At 43.8% G+C, this 23,122-nt stretch overlaps 1 protein-coding gene across 8 annotated transcripts in view; it reads right to left on the bottom strand.

The window, feature by feature from the left end:
• Positions 1-11,156: 11,156 nt before the first annotated feature.
• Positions 11,157-23,122, bottom strand: part of LOC143926585 (uncharacterized) — a 170,828-nt gene continuing 158,862 nt past the window's right edge. For 2 of the 8 annotated variants that reach the window (XM_077450461.1, XM_077450466.1), the window contains one exon: positions 14,047-17,600. The gene's annotated coding sequence lies outside the window, so the exon portion shown is untranslated. Of the gene's footprint in view, positions 11,883-14,046; positions 17,601-23,122 lie in introns of those variants that run through there. The other 6 variants (XM_077450468.1, XM_077450465.1, XR_013262099.1 and 3 more) reach the window with 5 other exon arrangements.

The following is a 23,122-nucleotide window of genomic DNA, read 5'->3' as shown; positions in this document are numbered from 1 at the left end:
GTCCCCAAACCCTTTTTAGGACAGTATCTTGCATATTAGCCGTTAAAATTAGCACTATTAATTTCGAACGTTCGAATCCCATAGACGTCAATGGGGTTCTAAAGTTCATACGAATTTGGGGTCCGTTCGAAAGTTCTGGTGCGAACCGAACCGGGGGGTGTTTGGCTCATCCCTAATGGCTATCATGGTACAACATTCTGCTACTGCTAAAAACAACGTGGATAGGTCTAATGATGCTCGTACTATGAACACAATGTAATTGTTTCCCACTCTGTTCTAATAATTCAATTATTTCTGTTATTGTTGAAGAGATCTCTGTAAACACGGGATAATCTTCCATGAATGACGTGGCAGTTTCCAAACACATATGCGAGTGCTTGACATTTGTACTGAACGTTGCAATATGCCCTCCTACACAACATCCTACAGCCAGATGCTGAGTCTGTAATCAGATTAATCAGATACTCTTCATATACGGCACAACAAAATCCTAAATATAGACATTCGCTTTTATTTGTCGTCTGAAATATTACCCATCTGTACTCAGAGCTGTTTTAACAAGAGGGCAAAATGAGTGTATTGGACCCAGACCCAGCAGGATGTGTCTGCACCACTGGACTCGGTACTGAGGACACTAATGCAATGTAGCGTTGAATCCAGATTTTGTTTTTTATTTGGCAATTGAAGAGGATCTTGGGTGTGAATGAGCTGGAAGTCAGCTGTCAGTACCAGGCCAATGAGCTGTGGGCAGGGGATTACGCATCCCGCAGCTGCATGCCCATAAAGATGCAAGGATGTCCGTAACATCATTGACTTAATATGACCACATGCAGGGCCGTCTTTAATATAGTTTTGCTCTCCACCTGCTTGAGACATACAATAAATAGCAGCTAGACTCAAGATCAGTTTACTGAATCAGATCAGGCAGCTATTGCGATTGTTTGCCAGAGGTTACAGTGTATCATTATCGCTCACTGACTGGTTGCTAAAGGTTACAGCACACATTACTGCTCACTGATTAGTTGCTAGAGGTTAGAGTACATGATTTTTGCTTGTTGAATGTTGCTAGAGATTATTGTGGATATGCCCTCGGAGGGCATGATATACATCTCAATGCCACGGACCACCTCTATTTACAAATGTATGCCGGTAATGTACATGTAAACACAGGGTCTGCAGGTGAGTTATCTTTACACAACTCCCGAGCCTCGCCCACCCTCTGGAATTCACTACCCCAATCTGTCAGAATGTCTCCACTTTTAGGCTATCCCTGAAAACTTTCCTCTTCAGAGAAGGCTATCCTGCCTCCATCTAACAACTGCACTATTTTCTCCATCAGCTCATCCCCCACAGCTATTACCCTTTTGTATAACTTGACCCTCCCTCCTAGATTGTAAGCTCTAACGAGCAGGGCCCTCTGATTCCCCCTGTCTTGAATTGTATTGTAATGTCTGCCCTAATGTTGTAAAGTGCTGCGTAAACTGTCAGCGCTATATAAATCCTGTATAATAATAATAATAACACAACAATAGGGCAGAGCTGGGCAGCATTAGTAGTAGCACTTCACACTGAGATATCAGGGCACAGCACAGGACGAAAAAATCAACAGACGAGGGAATTTAAACCAGGATAGTTGGCAAGTATGAGGCAGCTGCTTTGGGCCCCACAACAATGACAGGGCCCAGGGCAGCTGCCCCTTTTGCCCTGCCTTAAAAACGGCCCTGGCCACATGGCCATATCAGGTCAATATGAAAAAAATGTATCAGCTGCCCTCCTCTTTTGGCTTCTCTTGCCATTGTAGCGATGGCCTCTCCACTTTGTTACTTAGCAATCCGCCAATCACCCTGCCGCCAGACCCTCATCTATCAGTGAAGACAATGAACAGTCAATTGTGCAGATTTGTTATGTTTATTGCGGGATACAACTTGGGTGGAACAAGGGGTGATATTAGATGCCCATAGAATTTAGTGTATTGCAAAACACTACTTGGCAGCCTTGGCTTGAAAATTGAGGAACATCTAATATTCCCGGTTTCCTTCTTCTGCAAAAACGATTGAAACACTATTTCTTCACTTCCATTGTGACAAGAAAGGATCACTCTGAATAATTCCACCTTGCAGACCATAACGGTATTGCCACAGTGATAAAAGAACCAGAGGCCTAACACAGCCTCTCCCCGATGGATCAATGAATCAAACAGCCATACAGTCTTTTGGAAGATATTACCAATGTGCTAACCAGACCAGAGGTACACGGTACCTCCCCCTGATGGCCTGACACATGGTAATAGGTGGACTACTGTTCCCTGCTAGTCCTTTACTACCAATGCTGAGTTCCCCGGCCGCAGCATTCTACACTACTCTTGATAGCTTCTCTTCTCTTGTTCCGTTCACACTGACCTTTTGCTACTTGGCAGTTCTGTGTTCCCAGTCACACAACGTTGATCTACTCTCTTCCACTTTGCTGCTACTTCTCCCGTACTGATCTTCTTTAGCATGCAAGTCCCGTGTTCCCCCGGTCACAGCAGCTTGATACTTTTTCAGAGATGAAGATCTTTATCTAAGGCTCCCTCCTAGTGGTTCCTCCATCCCTCCCCACGTGGGGATGCTCGGAACAGCAACTCAATACTCCATGTCTTTTCCTGCACTTCAGAACTCTGAGGCAGCATGTGACCCCAGCTTATATGAGAGGCCTGCCCCCTGCCAATACCAAGAGATAATTGGTTAGGGCTCCTGACATAAGCTGTTACAACAACAAAACGAAAACACTCCTGTGCATAAGCGGAACACCAGACCGGCTATGGAAAAATCAACACTGGCCTTGCTGCCCTCAAGGGTGGGAGACCCTAAAAGTCAAAGAGAGAAAAAGAGGGAGCACCGGCCTTGTGCATTATCCTTTGAGTATGTATTTATTGAAAACATAAAAAAAGAAAACTACTCACAAATGATCTCATAAAATCTGCCGATAAGACAGTAAAAGTAGTCATCAAATAGCAGCATCCGACACTAGACAAACGGGACTCTCCAGAGGTCACACCATTCACTAGTCACTGACGCGTTTCGAGGGGACCAACCCCTCTTCCTCAGAGCTCAGTAGTGGGCTCTCCTTTGGCAGTCCCTGAATCAGGGTCCCGTTTGTCTAGTATCGGATGCTGCTATTTGATGACTACTTTTACTGTCTTATCGCAAGATTTTATGAGATCGTTTGTGAGTAGTTTTCTTTTTTCTGTTTTCAATAAATACATACTCAAAGGATAATACACAAGGCCGGTGCGCCCTCTTTTTCTCTTTTCTCCTGACATAAGCTGCCTGCCACTCAGACTTCAGGTCCAACCCCTATTCCAGAACCATCTTTCTGGAATGAGGGGAGGCATCTCTGAATCAGAGCACAGGTGACCACACCCACCACTACGCTGAACACTCCCAGTCCCAAAATCAAAAGAAACAGGCCCAGCGTGCAGCATAATCCTGCCTAAATTTACCTGTACTTCCTAAGCTTAGCAAAAATCCTATTCTAGCACCTACCTTTAGGTAGAGGGTGCTACACCATATTTATTAGTTGTCAACAAAGTGACAGCATACAACAATGTCTCCACTTGGGAACCAACCTTCCTTGACATGTTTCACTACTTCAGGCTTGCTCAGAAGGATTGGGGAAGATTGGTCCCGAAGGGACGCACAGGCACCTGAAGTGACGTCGGCGAGCTCGCCTGCTCATGCTTGTTTTGAATTGTACATGTTGGTTGTCAGAGTCTTGCTGTGCCTCATGGGACTTGTAGTTCTGCAACAGCTGGAGGTCCACTAATTGCATATCCCTGCTTTATACCCTCAACACCCACCCACTGAGGTCACGCTGAACTGGCCACGTCTGGCAGAGTGCTGTTGGCTTCCAAAGGCGGACACACACCACCATATTTAAAAGGCCAGATCCGGAGGTCGGTGGACACCTGGATACATAGGGAACATATCCGTTACCCTCAAACATACACTTACATGCTGTTAACTTACAGCCAGAAGGTAAGGGGACACCTTATACACTATGTATAGCACTGAAGATAAGAAGTCACTTTCTGCACTTATAGACTCTTGGCACAGAAGAAGGAATTTCATGAATTTTGCACATTTTCTTATTATTCACCACAAAGAAGAAAAGGACAGTTTATAGATATTTTATGTTATTCCATGTTATTTATTTATCACTAAGAAGATAAAGACATTTCTAGGTTTTTTCTTCTCATTAGAGCATCGCTCTGAGGAACGTGATACTCTAGTTTATTTATCACTTATGCACATACGCACATTGGCACAGTTATGGTTGTTTAATATATAGCATATTGTCACTTTACTGTGTATTGATTTAGTTCACTTCATTATGGATATTTATGTGTAGATCATACAGCGCAGCACAATCTATTTTTACTTTCTACTTTGGGGTTTTCGGTTCAACCTTTCAGTGGTGGCAGCAGTGTCGTTTTTATCTATTTAGTGGCGCGGGGATATTTTACTTTACGTGTGTGGATGTTGCTGCATTATGTAAAACTATTAGTTTTGTTTTTTACATTTTAGAATTGGGTGCCTCGAGATTGTGCAGAATTTTTAAGGGTGCCTTGACTGAAAAAAGGTCGTAAGGGCCGGTTCACACTGCAGGCGCGGCGAGGCGTCTCCGACTTGCCTCGCCGCGACCTGCGGCGAGCTCAGCGGCGACTTGCAGAGGACTTCTGTATAGAAGTCAATGCAAGTCGCCCCCGAAGTCGCCCAGAAGTAGTACAGGAACCTTTTTTCTGAGTCAGAGCGACTCGAGTCGCTCCTCTCAGAACGGTTCCATTGTACAGAACGGGGGCGACTTGCGGGAGCGAGGCGAGGCGAGTCGTGTCGCCTCGCATCGCCCGCTGTGTGAACCGGCCCTAACCCTAAAAAAAATAAAAAAAATAAAAATAAAAAAAGGATCCTGTTCCTTTAAAGCAGAGATATGCAATTAGCGGACCTCCAGCTGTTGCAGAACTACAAGTCCCATGAGGCATAGCAAGACTCTGACAGCTACAAGCATGACACCCAAAGGCAGAGGCATGATGGGACTTGTAGTTTTGCAACAGCTGGAGGTCCGCTAATTCCATATCCCTGCTTTAAAGCATGTCAACCAGTTCAGCTCCGAAAAGTTTACCCCCCCTTCATGACCAGGCCATGTTTTGCGATACGGCACTGTGTTACTTTAAATGATAATTGCACGGTCGTGCGACGCTGTGCCCAAATAAAATGTATGTCCTTTTTTTTTCAAGCAAATAGAGCTTTCTTTTGGTGGTATTTGAGCACCTCTACGTTTTTTTGTTTTTTTTGTTTGTTTTTTGAGCTATAAACAAAAAAAGACTGAAAACTTTGAAAAAAAAAATATATTTTTTACTTTCTGTTATACAACACATCCAAAAAAAATGTAAAAACATCTAATTTCTGCATAAATTTAGGCCAAAATGTATTCTTCTACATATTTTTGGTAAAAAAAAAATCCCAATAATACCCTATATACACGGTCGGACTTTCCGAAAACAAAATCCGTCTGTTTTTTTCTGACAGATTTTGGTCCAAGCTTGTTTTGCATACACACGGTCGTACACAGGTGACGTAAAACGCGTATGACGGGACTATAAACAGGTCAGTGGCCGATAGCTTTCGTTTTTATTCTGAACATGCGTGGCACTTTGTCTGTCGGAATTGTCTACACACGATCGGAATTTAAACAATCAAAATTTTAGATCCTGCTCTCAAACTTTGTGTGTCAGAAATTCCGACGGAAAAAGTCAGATGGAGCCCACACGCGATCGGATTTTCCGACGACACGATCCGATCGCACATTTTCCATCGGAAAGTCCGACCGTGTGTACAGGGCATAAGTGTATATTGATTGGTTTGCACAAAAGTTATAGCGTATACAGACTATGGGATATATTTATGGATTTTTTTTTTGTTTTTTACTAGTAATGGTGGCGATGAGTGACTCATAGCAGGACTGCGATATTTTGACAATGCGGGCACCTAAATGGCACTTTTGATGCTTTTTGGAGACCAGTGACACGAATACAGTGATCAGTGCTAAAAAATATGCACTGTCACTGAACTAATGACATTAACGGGGGAGGGGGTTAACATCAGGGGCGATCACAGAGTTAAATGTGTTCCTAGGGAGTGCTTACTAACTGTGGGGGATGTGGTTTAATTAAACATAAAGATCTGTGTTCCTGCTTAGCAGAACCACAGGATCAGTACATTCCCCTCTCACAGAATGGTGGTCTGTCTTTTTTACAAAGGCAGATCACCGTTCTGCCGGTCTCCCAAATGGTTGGCGGGTCCTGGCAGACAATGCATCCGCCGGACCCGCTGATTGGCTCCTGTTGTGTCCAATCACAGAGGGAGCGGTTCGCCGGCGGCACGTGCGCCAGACCTGGAAGTGTCAGATCACATACTAGGTATGTGATCTGGCACAGAACAGCCACCCTGCTGCAGTATCTGTGCGTGTGGCGGTCCGCAAGCGGTTAACCACCTCAGCCCCGGAAGTATTTACCCCCTTCCTGACCAGAGCACTTTTTGCGATTCAGCACTGCGTTGCTTTAACTGACAATTGCGCAGTCATGCAACGTGGCTCCCAAACAAAATTGATGTCCTTTTATTCCTACAAATAGAGCTTTCTTTTGATGGTATTTGATCACCCCTGTAGTTTTTATTTTTTGCATTATAAACAAAGCGACAATTTTGAAAAAAAAAAACTTTTTTTTTTGCTATAATAAATATCCCCCAAAAATATATAAAAAACGTTTTTTTTCCTCAGTTTACGCCGATACGTATTCTTCTACATATTTTTGGTAAAAAAAAAAAATCACAATAAGCGTTTATTGATCGGTTTGTGCAAAAGTTATAGCATCTACAAAATAGGGGATAGTTTTATGGCATTTTTATTAATGTAGCACTGACCCCCGAAGGAGCGGCTGAATTTTTCTGGGCTTACCGATTACCTCCTCCAGCTCGTACTCGTTGTCCTTGTCTAGGGGTTCCCAGGGTTGATAACCCAGTAACTGTAGAGACCGACACTTGAATTCCTTGTCAGGATTTTTATTTTGCATAAAATGGTTGAACAAACTCAGTCTCTAAGTTGGGAATAGAGGGTATCAGGGTAAAGTTTAGCTCAGGTGCTTGGAACTGCTGACTTCAATAAAAGTCTCTCTCTATGTACACAATCCAGGGAACAGCCGCTCGTAACTGGACTCTAACTGTTGGATAAATCCTTAGGTTTTGGGTTTAGCAGCCAACAGGTAATTCTAGCTTTTCAAAATCTCTCACGCAGACTTGGTTGGAAACTTGGAAACTTAGTTACAACTGGAAGGGTAGAAGTAGGAACTTTTCTTACTGTACTAGAATCTTTCAGCCGGTCCGGCGATACCATAAGAATTGTGGATTCAATCAATGTCCATAGCAGCTCTGCTTCCAGGCTCTTCCCAAGCAGCCAGCCTTGTGTGTGGCTCTCTTACAGAAGAGTCCTCCCCTGGTCGCATGTAGAGTTGCTGGGCCTCTCCAAAACCCGAGACGGCACCGGAACACCTTAGAATCCTCCTTCCAGTTACTGTGCCTCGAACTAGCCAGTTCTGAGACTCGGAAACAGATGGATTCACACCCCAGGCCATGAAGGCCCCTGAGGGCTGGTCAGGAGGACCAGGACCACGGAGTCAGCAACAACTTCTGGACCGGAACCCCGAACCACGTGACTTCAGTACCCCTTCCCGGATTACGCAGTGAGACAAACACGCCCACTGATTGGTTCCGAGATAGAGATTGGTACTCAATGCGTCCAACCAGACTGCGTTCTCCAGCCTCCCACAGGTGTACAACCCCACCTATGACCTGGCAGAACTTCTATACAGCCCAGCCAAACTGATGCCAAAGTACAATTTAGCACAAATAGTCCCAAAACTCATTACAGTTTTGAGCAAAAACTAAATTTAAACATATAGCGCGTACTCGTTAGGAGTACCGGCGCTACATTAATAATTTTTGTTTTTACTAGTAATGACGGCGATCAGTGATTTTTATCCTGACTGCGACATTATGGCAGACACATCGGACAATTTTGACACATTTTTGGGACCATTGACATTAATACAGCGATCAATGCTATAACATTGCATTGATTACTGTAAAAATGTCACTGGCAGTGAAGGGGTTAACCACTAGGGGCGGGGTTACGGGGGTTAAGTGTGTCCTAGGGGAGTGTTTCTAACTGTCTGGGGGATGGGCTGTGCGCGACATGACACTGATCACTGCTCCCGATGACAGGGAGCAGATGATCAATGTGCTGTCATTAGGCAGAACGGGAAGATGCTGTTTACATTGGCATCTCCCCGTTCTTCAGCTCCGTGACACGATCGCGGGTGCCACGGGCTTGGTCACGGAGCTCGTGGCAGGCGCGCGCGTGTGCACGGCGGGAAATTCAAAGTGACGTACGGGTACGTTACTTTGCCCAGCCGTGACATTCTGCCGACGTATATTTGCAGACAGAGGTTGGCAAGCCGGTTGTCCCTTTCTATGCTGTAAAATACATGGTTGATCATGCGTGTTCTTGTGTCCCCTGTGTGAACTGATCATGGTAATCATGGCTGCTGATCCATGATACAGTTTATGTGCCATCCCACTGTGTTAGAGTCTCTCCTCTCTCCAAACCTGCCCCTCCCATCCTGCCGCTATTTCGTGTGGCAGTAAATTCAGTGAGTAGCGTTACTGCCAGCCCCTTTGTTTAAATAAGGTGTAATCAACAGTGTTACATTTTTTTTTATTATCCTGCTTAACACCTTTTTTTCCACATCGCCGCTGTGTGGTCACATGACATCCCGCCAGTCTCCTTCCCCGATCTAAGGACTTCAGCAAGAGGGGCCAAGCGGACCTCCCGACTGATGCCAGAGGGGAATCTCTGCCCCTCCCACTGTAATCCTTGGATCGGGGGAGGAGAGTGGCGGGAGGTCGCGTGCCCGCACAGCGGCGCTCTGAAAAAAGGTATTTAGCTTCATCATTTAAAAAAACAAAACATTAACATTGTATATTATACCTTGTTATAACAGAGGGGCTGGCAGTAATGGTACTCATTGACTTTACAACCACTTTAAAAGAAAGAAAGGTTGAGAAACACAGCTCTATCCAAAAATAAAAAGTTTTGGTTTTAGATACTTTTCAAATTTTCTGCAATTTTGCTACTGGTTTTTAGCAACACTTCAGCTTCCATCGCATATCTGAAATAACCCCCCCCCCCCCCCCCCCCCAAAATGAAATTTCCCCAAACAGCAAATTTTCCCCAAATAATGCAAACCCTCACTTTGGATTTATTAAATATAGTTTTATTATTTGGGGCATCACAGTAAAAATAACACAAAAGTCAACATGAAAAATAGAAAAGTTTCTTTAATAATTTAATTACGATATAATAATATTATATACTATATACTATAGTAATCTTCTATCAAACATAAATTGGATGTTGTAGTTAACAATACAGGTTATTTATTTTTTATACTTCCTTTTCAACACACAGAGCAAATGAAAAAAAATAAAAATAAAATCACACTGACATTTTGTTACCAAAATCATTTGGCTTTGAAAGTGCAAAGATTTTAAAGCGTTATTAAACCCAAAACCCAAAATGTTAAATATTGCAGCTTACCAATCATTAGATTTATGCTCCCCCCCCCCTCTGTTTTCACCTGGTGTTCTGGCCAATAAGACTCTTTTTGTATTAGAGTGCCCCCATTCTGGATGAAGGAGCACAGGCGGCACCTTTGGACAGCCGCATTGTCAGTCTGGAGGAAGGGAGTGTTAAATGTACTAGCAGATCTAGATACACTAACAAATTGAAGTCAAACCCCAGCTAACACTTTTTGAGCAGTTACACTAGCTTCTTTTTTTTTTTTTTCTTTTGGGATAAAGGTTTTACATGAATAAAAAAAAGTTGATCATTGCAAGCACACCTGTCAGTGGTAAATGGTTTATCGTAAACACTACATTTGCAGGAGAGCTTGTTCTGTTAAAAATCAACAGACTTATTGGCTGGATCACCAGGTGAAAATAAAAGAAAAAGGCCTAAAAAAAGAAACCTAATGCAGAAATCACATCTCAGAATTTGTAAGCTGCAATATAATAAATCACAAAAATGAGTAAACAATGAGAGATCACTGGGTGGTACTATGGAATCTCGTTTATTTAAAAGGTACAAGTGCCACGTCCTATTGGTATGGAACAAAAAATAATAATTTTGGACCTGAGCCCGTGGAATTTTGGGGCACACAACACTTAATAATTTTTAATTAATTAATTAATTAATTAAAAATTAATTATTAATAAAAAGATCTATTTTTTTTATTAATGCACATTTAAAATCAATTAAAACTCCAAAAGAGACAGTAGCATATTTGCACCTATGTGTCAATAAGGGTGATGCCCCCCTATTGGGATATACAGTAATGTTCACAATATACAGCAATCATAAGTCCTGCAGAATATCATTCATTTGGAGTGCCGCCGTCTCCTTACAAGGGGCTTCATGGATTGCGGTCCAAAATGAATTTTTATTTTGCAATAATAAATAATTGCTTTTGAGTTCAATACTAGTTTAAAGAGTCAGCCCACCCAAAAGTGATATTTGAGTTAATGGTACCTTGGAGGCAGTGCCGGGACAAGATCATCCAGTGCCCAGGGCAATGATGCCACTTTGCGCGCCCGATACCTTCATTGTGTGCAAGCTTATGAGGTGGAGGTGGGGAGAGAGCACAGCCTGCACCTCCTCCTGGCTCTCTCCTCCTCCCTTGCCGCTTCCAGCGCCGGGCTGGCAGAAGTAGCAACTCCACTGTCACCACTCCAGTCAGCCTTAAAGTAAAAGGAACTTGCCACACCCCATCCCACACCCTGAGTCCAGGGCAGCCGGCTCTTCTGCCCACCCCTTGTCCCGGTGTTCTGTGGAGAAGTGCCCCCCCATTGTTTAGCGCCCATGCATGTGCAGTTCAGAGCCGCACTTCAGCTGATTTGACAATCAGCTGGAGTGACATGACCAGGGCGCAAGAGGACATCGTAGAAGGCATCTCTCAATGGGAGATACCATTTCATGGCCACAATTAAAACCTATACAAGCAGCAGGGGGGGGGGGGGGCTAGTTTTCACATTGTGCCTCGCTGTTCAGGCGGCTTTACAGTGTGCTGATGGTCCAGTTTTGTCTGTGTTGCAGGGCAGGTTTGCTGCGTTGAATGGCTGGTTTTGCCTGTGTGAAAGGGCGGGTTGCAATACAGACAACACCAGCTCTTCAACACAACCACTAGCCGCCCTCCAGAAGCAGCAATGCACAATCTGAGAACCATGGTCTCCCCCGCTATTTGTATAGGTTTAAATTGTGCCTGTGAAATGGTATCTCCCACTGAGAGATGCCTCCTACAATGTTGCGCATGCGCCCTGGTTACGGCAGCCCAGCTGATCGGCAAATCAGCTGTTGGGCTGTTCCGTACGGTGCACGTGCAGTGCATACAGGGCACTCTTCGATGGGGGGCACTTCTTGACAGAACACCGGCTTTGCCTGGAGGGCTAAGTCATCCTCTGGCCTTTTATAGATCTTGTCGTAATGAGATCTCCATGCCATCATTTTTAACTGTCAACCTGGGAGTTTGGAGTGTTCCCGCTCTCCTTTGTGTGTCCCAGCTCCTCCTGTTACGCTCTGCATTAAAAATAATAATAATAAGTTCCAACGGGAATGATGGGAGCTCATAATGGACACAGCACATGTGCAGACCCAAGAAATCAGTGCAGAGATCTCACCAACAGACTCTCTGGGACATTGAAGAAACGGTCAGGGCCGGTTAAACTCTCCAGAATCTAAAAAAATTGAAAATATATTTAAAAAATTGAAAATATATATTTTTTGGGTGGACTGACCCTTTTAGCCACCAGCATTAGCCTCACTTATGAAGATAGGGCTGTTTGAAGTGCCTTGTATCATGATAATGCCTTCCCATCTCTGTCACAGAGAGGTGGTTAAGGTAGGAATTGCCATAGATAGGCTCTCTGGTTGGTATTGCAGCCACACTTCCCTAGGCCTCAGCTCATTACCTTATACAAGACAACTAAAGGTTGTCTTAAGTCCTTTAAATCGTGTTGTTCTAGAGGGGTTTTTAAGGTAGGCACTGCTATCGAAATTTATAAAACTTAATGAGTCGGGTCTTCTGTTGGCTATTGCAGTCAGACTTTACCTATCACTCAGATCATTAACCTATATGAGACAACTAAAGTTGTTGTGCAGTTCTTCATATCACCCAGGTTGTTACAGGTTTGTTAGGGTAGACACTGCCATACATACTCATAAAACTTAATAAAGCAGGTCATTTGTTAATATTGAAGGCATACTTCACCCATCTTTCAGCTCAATAACTTAAATGAGACAATGAAAAGTTGTGTGCAGTCCTTCGAATGAACAATAGTGTTACAGAGGAGTTGTTAGGATACTCATAAAACTTAATAAAGTAGGTTGCCTGGTTGATATTGCAGCCAGTCTTCGACTAGCCTTTAGCTCATTAACTTAACTATGACCAATAAATGTACAATATTACAAAATATGTACAATATGTACAACTATGACCAATAAATGTACAAAATCTGTTTGAACTTTGTTGTTATATGAGGTTGTTAGGGTAGGCACTGTCATAAATACTCAGAAAGCCTAATAAAGTAGGTAATCGGGCTAATATTGCAGCCAGACTTCAACTAGCCGTCAGCTCATTAACCTATACATGACAATTAAAAGCTGTGCAAAATCCTTCAAATCAACTGTGTGGTTATAGAGGGGTTGTTAGGATAGGCATTGCCATAGATACTCAAAAAAAGTATTAAAGCGGAGTTCCACTCAAAAATGTAACTTCCGCTTTAAGTGATGGTGACCCCCTGACATGCCACATTTGGCGTGTTCTTTTTTTTTTTGGGAGAGGAGCAGATACCCTCTTTTTAGAGGCATCCAGCTCTCACTTCCTCCTGGGGGTCTGTGGCACCAGAAGGAAGTTCACCTCTCCCTCCTCCCTCCCTGCAATTTTCTGGGACACGTCACAGGTTCCAGAAGTTTGCCTGGCCATTCACAGCGCGGCTTGCTTATGCGCAGTGTGTGCCCAGCTGTGAAGCCACAGCCAGGCGCTCACAGTAAGAATGCTGGCAATGTGGATAGGAGGGGGAGAGGAGCGGGGCTTCGTACGCCCGCATCGCCAGACCATGGGACAGGTGAGTGACCGATTATTAAAAGTCAGCAGCTACGCTTTTTGTAGCTGCTGACTTAAAAAACATTTTGTTTTTTGGCAGGACTCCACCTTAAAGTAGGTTCTCTGATTAATATTACATAGTGGGTGAGGTTGAAAAAAGACACAAGTCCATCAAGTCCAACCTATGTGTGTGATTACATGTCAGTATTACATTGTATATCCCTGTATGTTGTGGCCGTTCAGGTGCTTATCTAATAGTTTCTTGAAACTATCGATGCCCCCCGCTGAGACCACCGCCTGTGGAAGGGAATTCCACATCCTTGCCACTCTTGGGCCGCGTACACACGGGCGGACTGTCCGCCCAACTAGGTTCGTCAAACAGTTTGACAAACAGTCCGTTCAAAATTAGCATGAACGGACTTGACCACACACGATGAACGAACAGTCCGCTGAAAACTTGCGCGATGACGTGAACGGCACGTACAACGGGACGAGAAATTCGAAGTCCAATACACTGCAATGCAACCTTCGCCGTGTAAATTCTTTCTGAGCATGGGCGAGACTTAGTTTATCGAACAAGCCTACACACGAGCGGACTGTCCGCTCAAACCAAGTTTCAGCGGACAGTCTTACGGAAATTCCGAAAAACTTTGTTCGTCAGACTGTCCGCTGAAACTGTCCGCTGAAGCCCACACACGAGCGGACTGTCCGCTGAAACACTGTTCAGTGGACAAAGTTGGGCGAACAGTCCGCCCGTGTGTACGCGGCCTAAGGCCGCGTACACACCCGGGGACTGTTCGCTCAACTTTGTCCGTCAAACAGTTTCAGCGAACAGTCCGCTCAAAATTAGCATGGACGGACTTGCCCACACACGACGAACGAACAGTTTGCTGAAACCGTGCGCGATGACGTGAACGGCACGTACGACGGGACGGAAAATACGACGTCCTATACACTGCATTACAACTTTCGGCGTGTAAATCCTTTCTGAGCATGCGCGGAACTTAGTTTGACGAACAAGCCTACACACGAGGGGACTGTTCGCTGAAACCAAGTTTCAGCGGACAGTTTTTCGGAATTTCCGAAAAACTTTGTTCAGCAGACTGTTCGCTGAAACTGTCCGCTGAAAGCCCACACATGGGCGGACTGTCCGCCGAAACACTGTTCAGCGGACAAAGTTGGGCGAACAGTCCCCGCGTGTGTACGCGGCCTTAGAGTAAATAACCCTCTATGTAGTTTAAGGTTAAACCTCTTTTCTTCTAATTTTAATGAGTGGTTACGAGTCTTGTAAAACTCCCTTCCGCAAAAAAGTTTTATCCCTATTGTGGGGTCACCAGTACGGTATTTGTATATTGAAATCATATCCCATCTCAAGCGTCTCTTCTCCAGAGAGAAAAAGTTCAGTGCTCGCAACCTTTCCTCATAACTAATATCCTCCAGACCCTTTTATTAGCTTTTTTGCCCTTCTTTGTAGTCGCTCCATTTCTAGTACACCCTTCCTGAGGACTGGTGCCCAGAATTGGACAGCATACTCCAGGTGCGGCTGGACCAGAGTCTTGTAAAGCGGAAGAATTATCGTTTTATTTTTGGAGTTAATCCCCTTGTTAATGCATGCCTATATTCTGTTTGCTTTGTTAGCAGTAGCTTGGCATTGCATGCTATTTCTGAGCCTATCCTCTACTAGGACCCCCAGGTCCTTTTCCATCCTAGATTCCCCCAGAAGTTCTCCCCCCAGTATATAGATTGCATTCATATTTTTGCCACCCAAATGCATTATTTAAAATTTTTCTAGATTGAACCTCATTTGCCATGTAGTTGCCCACCCCATTAATTTGTTCAGATCTTTTTGCAAGGTTTCCACATCCTGCAGAGAAGTTATTGCCCTGTTTAGCTTACCGTAGTATCATCCGCAAATATCTTTGTACTCGCTTCATTTCCAGTACATCCTTCCTGAAGACTGGTGCCCAGAACTGGACAGCATACTCCAGGTGTGGCCAGAGTATTGTAGAGCGGGAGAATTATCATTTTATCTTTGGAGTTGATCCCCTTTTTAATGCATGCCAATAGTCTGTTTGCTTTGTTAGCAGCAGCTTGGCATTGCATGCCATTGCTGAGCCTATCATCTACTAGGACCCCCAGGTCCTTTTCCATCCTAGATTCCCCCAGAGGTTCTCCCCCCCAGTGTATAGATTGCATTTATTATATAATTTGTTCAGATCTCTTTGCAAGGTTTCCACATCATGCGGAGAAGTTATTGCCCAACTTAGCTTAGTATCATCCGCAAATATAGAGATTGAACTGTTTACCCCATCCTCCAGGTCATTTATGAACAAATTAAACAGAATCGGTCCCAGCACAGAACCCTGGGGGACCCCACTACCCATCCCTGACCATTCCGAGTAGTCCCCGTTTATCACCACCCTCTGAACTCGCCCTTGAAGCCAGTTTTCAATCCATGTACTCACCCTATGGTCCATGCCAACGGACCTTATTTTGTACAGTAAACTTTATGGGGAACTGCGTCAAATGCTTTTGCAAAATCCAGATACACCACCACAATATTGCTGGCAGACTTCAACTAGTAGCCAGACTTCGACTAGTCCTCAGCTCAGTAATTTATACATGACAACTAAAAATTGTCCAAAGTCCCTTGAATCATCTGTGTTGTTATAGAGGGGTTGGTAGTGTAGGCACTGTAATAAATACTCATAACACTTTATAAAATAGGTTCTTTGGTCAATATTGCAGCTAGACGGCAACTGGTCCTCAGCTCATTAACTTATACATGACAACTAAAGGTTGTCCAAAGTCCTTCAAATCAACTGTTGTAATAGAGGTGTTGTTAGACTAGCCACTGCCACCGATACTGTCTGGCTGACATCAGAGCCTCAGCTCACTAAGTTCCATGGAAGAAGGGAGAACGGTATGAAGTCTGCACCCAGCTGTGAACAAACAGACTGCCAGTCACTAAAGAGGCCCCGTCTGCGAGTACGTTGAAAGGGTTTAACTCTTTACTCTGTACCCCTTTGAAGCAGCCAACTGCGCTTCCTTTGTGTTATATTTAGTTATATATATGACTTATTTACAAACTGGAGCATTTGCAATCCAAAAAGTTCCCATGTGTCTTCTGAGCTTCATACAAAGTAACAGACGGCACCTTGGCCCTAACCCAAAGTGCAGAACAAGGACAGATGGTAATGAATATGCCAAGGAAGAAAATCATTTTATATTATTGTATATTTAGCTGTACTAAAGCTATTCAACCAAATGCTTGTTTAATATCATTAGGAAATAATCCGTAAGTGTTTCAAATTCTCTTTCTTTTATTTTCCCCGGGTTGCACTTGAGTGAGGTCAAATGAGGTCAATGCTTGAAAACTCCTAAGGCACCAAACACGTCTTCTAAAATCTTCTCACGAATTGCAAATTGAATCCATGGTGATTTATAAAAAATAATAAAAGTGTTCTAGATGAGAAGATGATGATCTGCATATCAATTCTATCTGGCGGCTAAGAAAACAATGGATGTGAACGTTTTTTCATCAGGCAATTAGTTACATCAGATGTCAACTCCATTTCTTGGCTAGTCCTCACTCAACAGACTACTGAAGTCCATTGTTTCCTCCATTTTCATAAATTAGGTCCACTGTTCTTAAATGATGTTCTCTATTCATTTGTGACCCCTGACTATTGCAACTTGGATGCCCCCCCCCCCTTCCCAAAGCAGTTTTAAAGTTGAACTATAGGCAAAACGATTTTTGTCATGTTGGATAGAGTAAGGGAAGGTTATAACCCCTGTCAGACTTTTTTTTCCTCCATCTGTGTCCACTTTCCCTTCATTCCCTTCACTTCCTGCCCCATAGCCAAACAGGAAGTGAGAGGAACTCCCAGAAAAGTAAGGGAATTCCTTGGGGACCCCCAGCTCACCAGAACTAGTGTCCCGATTGGAAGACTCCTTCTTCATTACTTTTCTGGGGATAACCCAAAATTTGGGACTTTCTTTTACTTTCATTTTGAATAATATTGTTTAACAGACCAAATAGAGAGCGTAAAATTCCTTAACGGGGGGAACAGACCGTAATAAAAATTGTCAGGTGTTCTAATCCCTCTCCCCTCTATCCAAAACACAAAAAAAAAAGTTGCCTTCAGTTATACTTTAACCACTTCAGCCCCGGACCATTTTGCTGGCCAAAGACCAGACCATTTTTTGTGATTCGGCACTGCGTCGCTTTAACTGACAATTGCGTGGTCGTGCGACGTGACTCCCAAACAAAATTGACGTCCTTTTTCTCCCACAAATAGAGCTTTCTTTTGGTGGTATTTGATCACCTCTGCGGTTTTTATTTTTTGCGCTATAAACAAAAATAAAGGGACAATTTTGAAAAAAACGCATTATTTTTTAATTTTGTTATAATAAATATGTCCCTAAAATATATAAAAACATTTTTCCCCTCAGTTTAGGCCGATACATATTCTTCTACATATTTTTGGTAAAAAAAAATCGCAATAAGCGATTATTGATTGGTTTGCGCAAAAGTTATAGGGTTTACAAAATAGGGGATAGTTTTATGGCATTTTTATTAATAATTTAATTTTACTAGTAATGGCAGCTATCAGCGATTTTTATTGTGACTGTGACATTATGGCGGACACATCGGACATTTTTGACACATTTTTGGGACCATTGTCATTTATACAGCAATCACGACTATACAAATGCAGTGAAGGGGTTAACCAGTGGGTGGCAGTGTAGGGGTTAAGTGTTCCTAGGGGTGTGGTTACTAACTGTTGGGGGCTGGGCTTTCATTTAGTGAACACTGATCTCTGCTCCAATCACATGGAGCAGAGATCAGAGTCACTTGTTGCTAGGCAGAACAGGGAGATGCTGTTTACAATGGCATCTCTCCGTTAAGCACCCCCGTGAGACGAACGCGGGTATGCCCGCGGCGATCGAGTCCACGGGACCCGCGACCGGACTCACGGGGGTCCCGACCAGCACGCGAGCGTGCCGCCGGTGGCACGCTCGTGATGGCAGGGCGGCATTAAAGATTGGACGTACCTGTACGCCAATATGCCTGCCCGTGCCATTCTACATACATCGACGTGCGCTGGTCGGGAACTGGTTAAAGCACTGTACACACGATCCGAAAATCACATGAAAAATGCCGCATTCAAATCAATCTTACAATAATCAGATCGTTAGTACAGAGCTTTCGAGAGCCAATCAGGACAGTTCATCCGATATTATTCTATCGGACATGCACGGAAATTGTTTTCGAATGATGCCAGATCGTACGATTTTAGTTTAATCAGTATAGCTGTCATTCGAAAATGCAATACAAATGTATTATAACACATTACATCTCTTCCGAATTTTTATTCTGTCGTACGAGAATTTTCGTGACTTTAGTAAATTCATCAGATACGACGTGAGATTAGCATGCAAGAAAAAAAGGCGATGATTCGTGTGATAATCTCATCGTGTGTACGGGGCATTAGACCAGGAGCTGTGATTACAGGTTTTACCTGCAGCACCACCTGATGATTAAATCTGGTATTTCAACCACCAAATATAATTGTAGTCTGTGACAGCACTATAACATTAAAGTGGTTGTAAACCCTTACAAACCACTTTGACCTACAGGTAAACCTAGATTAAGGCTTACCTGTAGGTCCAAGAAATATCTCCTAAACCTACACAGTTTAGGAGATATTTGCCGGAAGACAGGCATGCGCCGTGGACAGCAGCGTGCAGGCGCACTGAGCATGCCGCTGTCAACGGCGATATGCCGCAAGTGGCAGCTCCCGTGCGCACGCGTGGGAGTGACGCCATTGCGGTGACTTCGCTGGCTCCTGTGTCAGGTAAGTGACACATAATGGACTACTATGTGATGCATAGTAGTCCATTATGCTTTACCTTTGCAGGGAATCAAAGAGGAAGTAAACCCATCAGGGTTTACTTCCTCTTTAAAAGTGCACTTCAGTCATTGTAGATGAAGTATTGGGGGGGGGGGGGGGGTACTAAAACCGGAGCATGCAAAATCTGGTGCAGCTCTGCATAGAAAACAATCAGCTTTCAGGTTTTATTGTCAAAACTGAATTGAGCAAGTTGAAGTTAGAAGTTGATTGGCTGCTATGCACAGCTACACCAGATTCTGAGTGCTCCAGTTTTAGTGAATCTAGATGCATACAAGCTTAATTTCATTTGTGTACCTTTTTGGGCTTTGTTCACACAGGTGTGCTTAAAGCGGAGGTCCACCCTAAAGTGGACCTTCCGCTCATTGGATTCCTCCCCCCTCCGGCGCCACAATTGGCACCTTTCAGGGGGGAGGGGGGTGCAGGTATCTGCACCCACTTCCGGGATAGCTCTCTGCGGAAAGGGGCGTAGATTACGCCCCTTTCCAAAAGTCCCCCGCTGCCTGCTGGGAAACACACAGATCCCAAAGGCAGCGGGTCCATCCTTATTGCGCAGCGCGACTCACGCATGCGCAGTAGGGAACCGGGAAATGAAGCCGAAAGGCTCCACTTCCTGATTCCCATACCCAAGATGGCGGCGGCAGCACCTGAGAGACGATCGAGAGATCGGCTTCGGGTGCCGACATCGCGGGCGCGCTGGACAGGTAAGTGTCACTATTTTAAAAGTCAGCAGCTGCAGTATTTGTAGCTGCTGGCTTTAAAAAAAAAAAAAAAAAAGCGGACTCCCGCTTTAAGTGTATACCCGTGTGAAGGGCTGTTTGCCTGCATGTGATGCACAGGTGTTCCATGCATCCCTGTGTAGGCAGTCCAAACGCAATATTTCCCATGCACACATTCATAGAAATGGCTATAATTGTGTTGGGTGCTGTAATAACCACCGGCTGGAAATCGCAGAAAATCTGAATGGAGAAATGTCATCACCACACCAAGGATTCCTCAGAAGGGTCCAACAGTCACTGTCACTTGCCTCATGAAGGGGCCCTAAATGGCTCTGAAACTTTGCCGTATGTGTACCGTGTGACCATGTGAATAAGGTTTTGGACCCTTCTGAGGAATCCTTGGTGTGCTGATGACATTTTGCCAAGCTGTGGTTGCAAGGACACGGCTGCTGCTCCCAATTTGACAGCTGTGTGAGGGGCAAGTGTGCACGGGTGAGTGTCCCCAAAAAAACACTGTCTGCATTTAGGGCAAGCACCCACACAGCTGTGAATTTGGGACCAGTGGCTGTGTCCGTGCATCTGCTGTATCCCCATTGACATGAATTGGACTGCCTGCATGGGAATGCACAGATCACCTGTGTATACCATGAGTGCCAACGTGGCCCTTCGCAGAGGTATACACTTAAGTACGCCCGTATGAACTAGGCCTATAGCACACCTCCCAACATTTTGAGATAGGAATGAGGGACACCTATTAACAAGCATATGTAGGCATAGAACACCATAGAAAACCTAACCAAAAAAAAGTTAATTAAATCCACAAGTGCTTTTTTCCCCCACTACTATTCCTTTATATTGGCTTGTAAAATGTACAAATGCAGCAATTTAGAATTTGGATGAAAGGTTTAGCGCTGGGAAACACTTTTTGAAAGATAAAAAGTGCATTTTATATACAACTATATAGATCAGACCAAAATGAGGGACAAATGAGGAGGAAAGAGGGACATTGCTCCAAATCAGGGACAGTCCCTCGGAATCAGGGACAGTTGGGAGCTATGCTTATAGTAAAACTGAATTTAGATTATAGGTTTGCTTGAAGTTTCTAGCTGATCCATGTGCCATATCTTTCCATATGTAAAACCAATCATGTAACTCTCCTAAAAAGCTTTAGCAAGTTATTGCAAATTTAAAATTTGTTTTATTTTTTCAAAATCTTTGATTACATTTTCACCTGGTTATCATACCATGAAGGTCCCTGTTCGGGCACTTCCTGCTATAATTTGACAATTGTCTCCCAACTATGCACCTGCATTGTCACCCTATGACATTGTGACCCTGATGGAGACTACAAGCCGCCACACCAACACATATTGCACAAGCATAGTCCAGTGTTGTCACTATCAGGAAGCCGAAAAAATCTTGTGCAGTCAATGCTGGAGTGAGAGCATGGAGACAGGAAGTGCCTAAACAAGGCTGGAAGAGAGCAGCAGCATGAGAAATGCAGAAAAGGCTAAAAAATAAATGTGAAAAATATATTGTGTGAAAAAAAAAATCATGACAATTGGTTATGATACACAGGGCTTTAGCAAACTAAAGGGGGTATCTATAACAAATTTGCAGCGCTATTCATCCTGTGAAACTGAATGTACATTTGTTCTGTGTGAATGGGGACAAAATCAAATGTTATTAGGCATTTTTCTCTCCTGGTTGAATGTTCTTCATAGTGTGAATCAGGGAAATATCACATTATGGCCTTTAGATGGAAATAAAAACTGATTAACTGTAATTATCAGCTCCCTCTAGTGGTCATAATGCACTATTTTTCCTTATTCTGCATGAAGATTATTTGAATATGAGAGAAAAAATGGTTAACAACTTGGGGTTAAAAATGTTTACTAGCTGCTGTGAAAAAGCCTCCTCCATTGAGAAAGGGTATATCTGGTTGATTATTATCTGTTACTTCGGGTTTACCTGAACAAGCCGACATAACCCGACAAACTACAGTGCCTTGAAAAAGTATTCATACCCTTTGACATTTTCCATATTTTGTCATGTTACAACCAAAAATGTAAATTTATTTTATTGGGATTTTATGTGATAGACCAACACAAAGGGGCACATAATTGTGAAGTGGAATGAAAATGATAAATGGTTTTCAAAATGTTTATAAATATCTGAAAACTGTGGTATGCATTTGTATTCAGCCCCCTTTAGGGCCGGTTCACACAGGGGCGACCTGTCAGGTGACTTAGCCGCCTGACAAGTCGCGTCCTGCTCTATGCAATGGAACCGTTCTAATCGGAGCGACTCAAGTCGCTCTGACTTAGAAAAAGGTTCCTGTACGACTTTTGGGGCGACTTGCATTGACTTCTATACAGAAGTCATTTCACAAGCCGCCGCTAAAGTCGGATCCCGGTCGCCTGAGGCAGTCGCGCTGCAAGTCGTGCTGCCTCAGTGTGAACGGGCTCTTACTCTGACACACCTAACTAAAATCTAGTGGAAACAATTGCCTTCAGAAGTCACCTAATTAGTAAATAGAGTCCATCTGTGTGTAATTTAATCTCAGTATAAATACAGCTGTTCTGTGAAACCCTCAGAGGTTTTTTAGAGAACCTTAGTGACCAAACAGTATCACGAAGGCCAAGGAACACACCAGACAGGTCAGGGATAAAGTTGTGGAGAAGTTCAAAGCAGGGTTAGGTGATAAAAAAAAATATCCCAAGCTTTGAACATCTCACTGAGCACTGCTCAATCCATCATCCAAAAATGGAAAGAGTATGGCACAACTGCAAATCTACTAAGACATGGTAAACTGACAGGCCGGGTAAGGAGAGCATTAATCAGAGAAGCAGCCAAGAGGCCCATGGTAACTCTGAAGGAGCTGCAGAGATCCACAGCTCAGGTGGGAGAATCTGTCCACAGGACAACTATTAGTCGTGCTCTCCACAAATCTGCCCTTTATGGAAGAGTTGCAAGAAGAAAGCCATTGTTGAAAGAAAGCCATTAGAATTCCTGGCAAGAGCCATGTGGGGGACACAGCAAAAATTTTACTTTTTGGCCTAAAAGCAAGACGCTACATGTGTTGGAAAACTAACACTGTACATCACCCTGAACACACCAACATGGTGGTGGCAGAATCATGTTGTGGGGATGCTTTTCTTCAGCAGGGACAGGGAAGCTGGTCACAGTTGATGGGAAGATGGATGGAGCCAAATACGGGGCAATCTTAGAAGAAAACC

Source organism: Lithobates pipiens, unplaced genomic scaffold (assembly GCF_037356315.1).
Source record: "Lithobates pipiens isolate NorthernLeopardFrog02 unplaced genomic scaffold, aLitPip1_a1.2 Scaffold_23, whole genome shotgun sequence".
NCBI classification, from domain to species: Eukaryota; Metazoa; Chordata; class Amphibia; order Anura; family Ranidae; genus Lithobates; species Lithobates pipiens.
This window is presented reverse-complemented; position numbering and strand designations above follow the sequence as displayed.